An 8,609-nucleotide genomic window follows, 5' to 3' on the forward strand; every position below is an offset into this window, starting at 1 on the left:
TGAATTGTCGTGCTCGTATTTTCCGGTGCTGTCTTTCTTGTCCATCCTTTGGCGCGATTGGGTCTTCTCTCTCGATTCGTTATTTTTCGTTTCAGCATACTTCCTGTCCCATAGTGTAACTTTTTCAAATGCTTCCAGTAATGATGCTTTTGTTTTAAGGCCGCTAACTCGTGCTTGATTTTTTAATATTGGATCGGGTATACCATCAACAATGTATTCAACGATCTCGTCTTCTTCAATCGGAATACGATTTCCAAGAATTATTTTCTCATGCACGTATTCACTGAACGTTTCTCTTTTTTTCCATTCACGCTCCTCAAATTTTCGACGTAATATCACTCTACTGGGACGGTGATGAAACATAGTTTTCAATTCTATTAATAATGCTTCCAGCGATATTTTGATAAATTCAGGCTTGGAATGGAACCAATCTAAAGCCTTCCCCTTTAGTCGCATGCCAATTAATATTTTTGCATGTTCATCATCTAGTCGATATGTCCGCTTTAACAGCTTCAGTTGTCTCTCCTAGGTCTCAAAATTACCTGTTGTACTGTCAAAGATAGCAAGCAGTTCGGCTATGGCGGTTAGGTTGATTCTCGGCTGTGCTGCATTTAGTTCCGTATCGATATGTGAGTTAGATGTGCGAGAAATTGATCGTAGGGCCGCTCTTAGTAGTTCAACCTCTCGTCTAAGAAGATCTATTTCGGCTTCCATTTTGCGTGTATTCCGAAGATGTCTGTCTGATTCTCGATCATTGTCTTGTATTCCTGTCATAGGAATATTTTTCTTTTCAGTGTCTCCACCTCCTTGTGCTTCAGATAGTTTTTCAGTCCACGTGCCAGAAGGATTTGATTCGTTTAATCGTACTATTAATTCGTTTCTGTTACTAGCGTAGGGTAATCTTAGCTTTTGCAGTTCGTCTTTCAACTCTAACACCGTTAGATTATTTGCATCTCTCGTACTCATTTTGCCTCTAGCAAACTCACTAACTCTAGCAAACTTACTAACTTTAGTTACTCACAACTCTTTTTACTTGCTGTTTCAATTAATATTGGCTTAATTGGACGAGGCCCCAAGATTATGTAGGATGTTGGATTTATAATGATTTATTGAAGGACAGCAAATAGTACAGATCGCCCGCGAAGTATTTTGTTCGACACGCGAATGAATACTTGCTTGATCGGCATCGGCTTTTTATATTCGAGCTCGTTTCTCATACAGGCATTTATCACGCATTTATTACGCATACACATACATGTCCATTATTTGGCTTATTTTCAAGTTTGGAATCTTGTTTTGAAAATTGTCTTCGCATTCTTTTCTTGTCGCTCTCTTCTATCACTCATCCATCACGTGCACACACTCGCTCACGCATACTACATGTGTACTTTATTTATTCCCACAATATTTTTATTCTTTTTCCTAACAATAAATATCAGAATAATACATCCAACAATTATCATAATAGCTATAATTAAGTTAATAACACAATAAAAAATAAATAAATAAGTAAAATAATAAATAAGTTAATAACACAATATACATTGATTGGCATCAAAAAGAAACCTTCTCAGGAAGGACTTTATCATTTTTTTCTAACCACCCATTATGCCATAAAATTGGAATAATATACAACCTTGTGGACAGATGTTTGTTGTTATCACACCCACAATTTTTTAATAAAAATTTGAAGTTAATCATTAATATACTCACAAGCAATGGTTACCCTCTTGATCTGATTTTTAACAAAATTAATCATCGGATAGAACACCTCATATCTAAAAAAAGCATTATAAAAAGACAAGCTAACATAGAAGGAACAGAAATTATAGAAAAGGAATTAGTTAATAAAAAAATTCTTTGTCATTCCGTATATAAATAGGATCTCAGAAATGATTGTCTCCTCGGTAAAAAATACATTCCATTCCTCTCAGCCAATAGAGCCACACGCGATGTTATTGCGATACATACGAAAAAAAGAAAATTTGGAAATTAAGGAATTTGTATCCTATGGTTGGGATCTCATAAATTCCCCTTATTCCTCTCCTAACTTCTTCTGTAAAGAAATAGGCGAGAAAAATATTTCCAAATTTTCTTTTTTTCGTATGTATCGCAATAACATCGCGTGTGGCTCTATTGGCTGAGAGGAATGTGTGTGGAGTGTAGATCGTGTTTTTAAAATAATTAAAATAAATCTTACTTCGTACGATAATAATTGTGAAACTGATCGTATTGCACCTATTATTGAATAAATTGAATTAGCTGACCACCCTATAAAAATTATAATATATCCTCCAATAGTTATAAAAATAATCATTAATAAAATAGAATAATTTAAAAAATAAATATTAGTAATGTAAGGGAATACTAATCACATTATCATTATTATAATAAACCTAATCATAGGGCATAAATAAAAAAGATTATAATTAGATTTATATACATAAAATAATTCTTTATTAAGTAATTTAATAGCATCACTAAAAGGTTGTAATAATCCTAAAAACCCTACTTTATTAGGACCTTTCCGAATTTGAACGTATCTTAAAATTTTCCGTTCCAATAAAGTTAAAAAAGCTACCCCAACTAATATAATTAATAATAAAATTAACAATCTTAATATATTTAACACTCTTTATAAATATAATCTTAAATTTAAAGACAAATTATTACTTGTATAACTCTTTCCATCATACATTATTTAAATTTTAAATTTAATAGACTTAAATTCTGCCAAAGTAATTCTTATTTTTTTTTTAATTTAATCAATTAAATTTATTTATTTAAAAAATATATTTTCAAAAAAGTTCTTTCGTACAAAATTTTTTAAATTTTATTATAGATAGAAACCAATCTGGCTTACACCGATCTGAACTCAAATCATGTAAAATTTTATTAGTCGAACAGACTAAAATATTAAAAATTGTAAACAAAGAAGGGCTATAAGAGCTATTAAACATAACAAAGTTGTCAGTTGATATTAAAAAACTTCATTTGAACAAAACGAGATTACACGGCACGGTCGCTCGATCTCAGTATGTATCAACAATTTGCACTTGTCACACGCGATGACTTGTTTAGAAACATATGTAACGAGACAAAAAACTGACTTTTTATTATCTTGACATCGTTAATTGCCGTCTTTAATGTTCAATATTACATTTCAATTTATATAATATTTGTATTGCGCTGAGGAAGGCTCGAAATGTCAGCCAAAACGTTCGCTTTAATGTGTATTTCTTATGTATTTATTATTTCGTTTAAATGTGAATAAATGATCACTTCTTATTTATTTCTCGTTCCGTTCAAATGAAGTTTTTTAATATCAACTGACAACTTTGTTATGTTTAATAGCTCTTATAGCCCTTCTTTGTTTACAATTATTAATTTAACAGAGCTAATTACTATTTTTATTTTATAAAATATTAAACTTCTTCATTTAATTTTTATTTTAATTTAACATCAAGGTCGCAATCATTTTTATTAATAAGATTTTTTTTTTAATATTACGCTGTTATTCCTAAAGTAATTAATTCTTATAATAACTATGTTATAAAAAAAAAAATTTTTTTTAATTTAATAATTAATCCTTTATATAAAATTTTATTAATTAATGTTAAAATATCTTAGAAATTAAAGTTTATTTTATTTAATTATTCTCCCAATATAAAATATAAATATTAAAATAAAATTTACTTCCTTAAATAAATGTAAAACTTATATTAAATTTAATAGGGTCTTCTCGTCCCATAACTTCTTTAAGAATTTTAATAAAATTTAAATTTTAAAACTACTATTTGAAACAGCTTTAATTTCATCAATCCCTTTATTCCAGTTTTCATTTAAAAAACAATTGATTATGCTACCTGTTCAGAAGTAAGTTAACCCCAGGTCAAGAACTTTATTATTTGTTCAAAGAGAATGAAGAAGTAGGTCGATAATTTCGAAATTCTATAATTTTTTATTTAATCCGGCACGGGGCAGCACGCACTGAACCTACACGCCGCGCTTCAAGCGTTCGATTATCGAATCGATCGGGGATGAACTGCCTCGTCATCGACCCTGGGCATTCGCTCCTGGCACGGCTTTGCGAATAGTCACATGTGGGTTTTCTCGTCGCGCTTCTAATTGTTCGTAGCTCGTTTGATTAATAAAAAAATAATCAGATTGATATCCTGCTGTGATTCAGTGATATGTGAGATGTGAAATACGTTCACTTTGACATTCGTTAATTAACGGTAGCAGCAAGGTGCACCGTTATATACGTGACATAAAGTTTGCGCTCAAGACATTATCATCGAAGCGATATTCAGTGATTTTGTGTGACCAGAATTCGCGCGACGGTGAAATATCAAGGTGCCGAAATTCGATCGTTTACACGAACGTAATAATTGTATTAATTAAAAGTATCTGTTCGATACATGAGGCTCGCACGTGTTCGCTTGGCACGCGTAGATCACGTGAGTTGGCGCGCGCAGATCACGTGACAAGTCACCTGGGACTGATACCTGATATCGTGATTGTGTTTGCGTTCCTTTTTTCATCCCTTCGAGCCCGTGGTGCTCAACGCACGGTAACGTTTTATGTGATCAGTGACTATCCATGTTAAGTGAGACAATTCGGTTCGCGATTTAATATCGCATTCGCCGCAATCGGCAACGTATACGAAATCTTAATGTGAGATTTCGAAAGACTCGATACACGAGTTTCGAGCGTGTTCATCGTAAATAGCAATTGTTATGCAACAAATAATCTCTCGGTGGTTCCATGCAACACATGCTAGATACCATATAGTGAGATATCTCGGACTGCTTAGCAATCACGTCGTACGTGTTTTCTCGGTGACTATTTTATGAAATAAAGATTTTATGTAAAAGTTTCAAATTAATTTGCGTTTATGTATATTGTGATTCCCGGACAAATTTAGTTTAATTAATAAATGGATTGTTTTTGTGTAATTTGTGCATATAATTCAGTATTCTGGTTCTCGATTCGGCACGCGGCTTAAATCGTTACCTATCCCGCGCACCAATCGGAGCGCGTCCACCCTCCTTAAGATACAGTCCACTTTGAATCTTCCTGTGCAACCTATACACGAGACGGATTTCGACGATCGGATTTACAACCCGATTGTCCGGGTCCGTAGCTTCGTGCGCGAACGTTCGACGTCAGCAATCGAGCGTACGCGCAAACACTACCTTTGCACAGTCAATATACTGCGGCTATTTAATAAATTACTGAGCAGAAATAATTTAAAATTATTATCAAAAAACCATGTTTTTGTTAAACAGGTGAATTAAAATTTTAATTTAATAAAATAAATTTGCCTAATTCTTTAATTCATTCATTACTTTATTTGTCCCCTTAGGGATTAAAGGCACTTTTAAGGAGCGTACCCGAACCTTACATACTTCTTACAATTTTAACTTACTACTCTTAAATCTACTCTTACATCTAATTTACAATTACCTTAATTCTAACTTAATCTACCTATCTATCTAACTAAATTAAGAGAAAGAAAAAGTCGTCCCTAACTATTTCCTCGCTTCGCCTCGGCTTCCAGTTCCCCATACATTCTCCAACACCTCATTCATACCTCCACTCATTCTCCTCCTCATATCTTCTTCCTCTTTTTCCTCTCCTTCCCTTCTTCCTTTTTCCTTCTTTCCCTTCAGTTCTCCCCTCCTCTCTCCTTTTCTTTAATTCCCTCATCCATCCTTCCCCTTTTCCTTCCTCTTTCAGTATTTCCTCATTTTTTCCCACCAATTTCCCTTACTCCCTTCTCCACCACATTCTCCTATTACATGTTCCCATGTTTCATCTTCCATTCCACATAGCCTACATCTTATTTTCCCCTTTTCTTCCCAGTATCTCGCCCCTCTCATTTCATTGTTCATTCTGAACCTCACTATCCTTCTCCATCTACTTTCCCCCCATCCCTTTCTCAGATATTCCGGTAATTTCTCCTTCTTCCATTCTCCATATTATCTATTATATCTCGATTCTCTTATCCTCTCCCATCTTTCCTCCTTCTGCATTTCTCTGTCTTTCTGCTCCCATCCCTCGTATACTTCCTCTCCCCTTCCTCTCTTTTCCTCCATCTCCTTCCCTTCTTTTCCTCTTTCTTCAAAGAATTTTGCCCTCTCTTCCTCCCAAACCGTTCTCTCCTTTCTTTCTCTTACCCTCTTTTTCATATCCTCATAGCATTTCCTCGCTAAACTTTCTCCCATTCCTTCCTCCAATTTTTTCTTGTACCCTACTGCTCTCCTCCCTGTCCTTATCCTAAATTTATCCTTCCCTATCTCTTCTCTTACCAAGTACCCCAGCGTACATCAATCCATCCTAACGTCCATCTAATCCATCTTTCCTGCATTGCCTCTACTTCTCTTCTCTCCTTCTACCCCCATATTTCCGCCCCATATTCCAACACCGTTCCCACCAACCTTTCCATTAGCCATAATTTTTTTAATATAAGTATGCTGTCTTTTAAGCTGGGCAATAGAGCCAAGGAAACGAAACGAAAAATTAATTAAACGGAACTGTATCTCAATTTGAGATCCCAAAGTTCCACATATAAATTAATTTCGAAACTTACATATGGAGAAATAAGCGAGAAAAATATAGGTCCGAAAAGTCGCTGAAGCGGGAATCGAACCCGCGTCTTTCACTTTCCGGGCGACTGCTCTTACCAACTAAGCTATTCAGACCCTTTCGATCCTATATTTTTCATTTGCCTTTTTAGTAGATGTTAGTAAATACCGCCGTGATTAGCCCAAGGCGTGAATAAACTCAGAAATAAATATTTTTATCGGCTACCAATATAAATAATATAAGTATGCTGTCTTCATAATTTTTTTATTCAATCTTCTGCAAATCTTCTTTTCCCTATTCCCCACACCTGTCTTATCACCACTTCTGCTTTCCTTACTCTGTCCTTAACCTGTGCCTTCTGTCCCCCATTTCTTTGCAACTTATATCCTAAATAAGTGAATTCCTTTAAAATTAATTAATGAAAGGCTCGTATAAATTAACAAAATTAAACAAATCAAATATAGTAGGCCAACTGAACGAGCAAATAAATAAAATGTAAAAATTTATTAATAGTTAAATAATTAAATTAACATTCCGTTACAGAAACGATATAAATTGTAAACGTTTCGACTGCACTACAGTCTTTATCAATACATAAAAGTTAAATATTAAAATACAAAGTTAAATGTTAAAAATACAAAGTTAGTTAAATATTAAAATATAAAATTAAAACAATTCTTCGCTGTTGACCAATAGATGTGCAAGGCGATTGGTCTGAGATGCCAAGTTATGCGACATTTAAACATGCTGCGGATATAATACGCGAATTAAATCAATGTCAGAAAAAGTTAAAAAATCTTTCAACTTACATTATCGTTTTAACAAGTCCTTTTTCCCGATATTTCAAGTGTGTGTTGCGAAGTCTGAATAACAAATGTCGAAATAGAGAGCGTGATGTATTTATTTATTACCAATGTTTTTTCTAAACTATGATTCAGCAAATTTTTTAAGTATGTCAAAATAACTACTGTCTAACAATTCGGTGTCTTTATTTAAATTAATTCCATTTTTCTGTTCTTTAATGTGGATCATTTTAGATATTATCCTTTAATGGTAATTATTTTCATGATCCATAATTTTAATATTGTCCCAGTCAAATGTATGTTGTTCGTTTAGAATGTGTTCCGTGACAACCGAATGTTTAGCAGAGTCTAATTTAATATTATTTTTATGTTCTTTAAATCTCGTTCCTAACTGTCTTTTTGTCTGTCCGACATATGTGGCGTCACAATCGTTGCAATTCAATTTATAAATAACATTAGAATTCGTGGAGCAATTATTTCTGTCCTTTTGAACTTTTATGAAGTCATTCAATTTTTTAATACAACGATATCCTACCACTACGTCAGGTCTTCTTATTGCTGAAGCAACTTTCTCAGATATTGATTCTATATATGGTATGACAAAATATTTAATGTTAGTATTAGTATTATTAGTATCTGTTATATTGTTATTATTAGGCTTGTTAAATTTCTTAGTTGAGATTTTTTAATCTGCGTTTTATTTCTGTGAAAATTAGATCAAGAGGATAACCGTTGGATAGCAAAATGTTGATAGCTTTCTCTATATTTTTTTTGTGAAATTGCGGATGTGATAGTAATAAAGCTCTATCTACCAAGTTATAAATTGTTCCTATTTTATGACAAGTCGGATGATTTGAAAAAAATGAAAGTAATCTACCTGAGAATGTCTTTTTGTGATACCAATCTAAATAAATTTTATTATCCATTACTTTGATCATTATGTTCAAAAAGCTTATACACCGATTATCCTCTTTTTCCAATGTAAATTGTAGTCTATCGTTATAATTGTTGAATTCGTTCAAAACATATGTAATATTGTCAGCGGAAGTGCATAAAATAATGTCGTCTACATAACAGAAATAAAAAGTCATTTCGCAATTTAAATTATTAATTACCAATGTTTCCAAGTCCTGCATTATTATATCGGCAATGATCGGAGAAAGTGGGGAACCCATAGGAGTCCCATAAATTTGTTTGTAAGTTATGTTATTGAAC

This window comes from Nylanderia fulva, unplaced genomic scaffold (genome assembly GCF_048542155.1).
Source record: "Nylanderia fulva isolate GAGA-0341 unplaced genomic scaffold, ASM4854215v1 Scaffold364, whole genome shotgun sequence".
Lineage (NCBI taxonomy): Eukaryota > Metazoa > Arthropoda > Insecta > Hymenoptera > Formicidae > Nylanderia > Nylanderia fulva.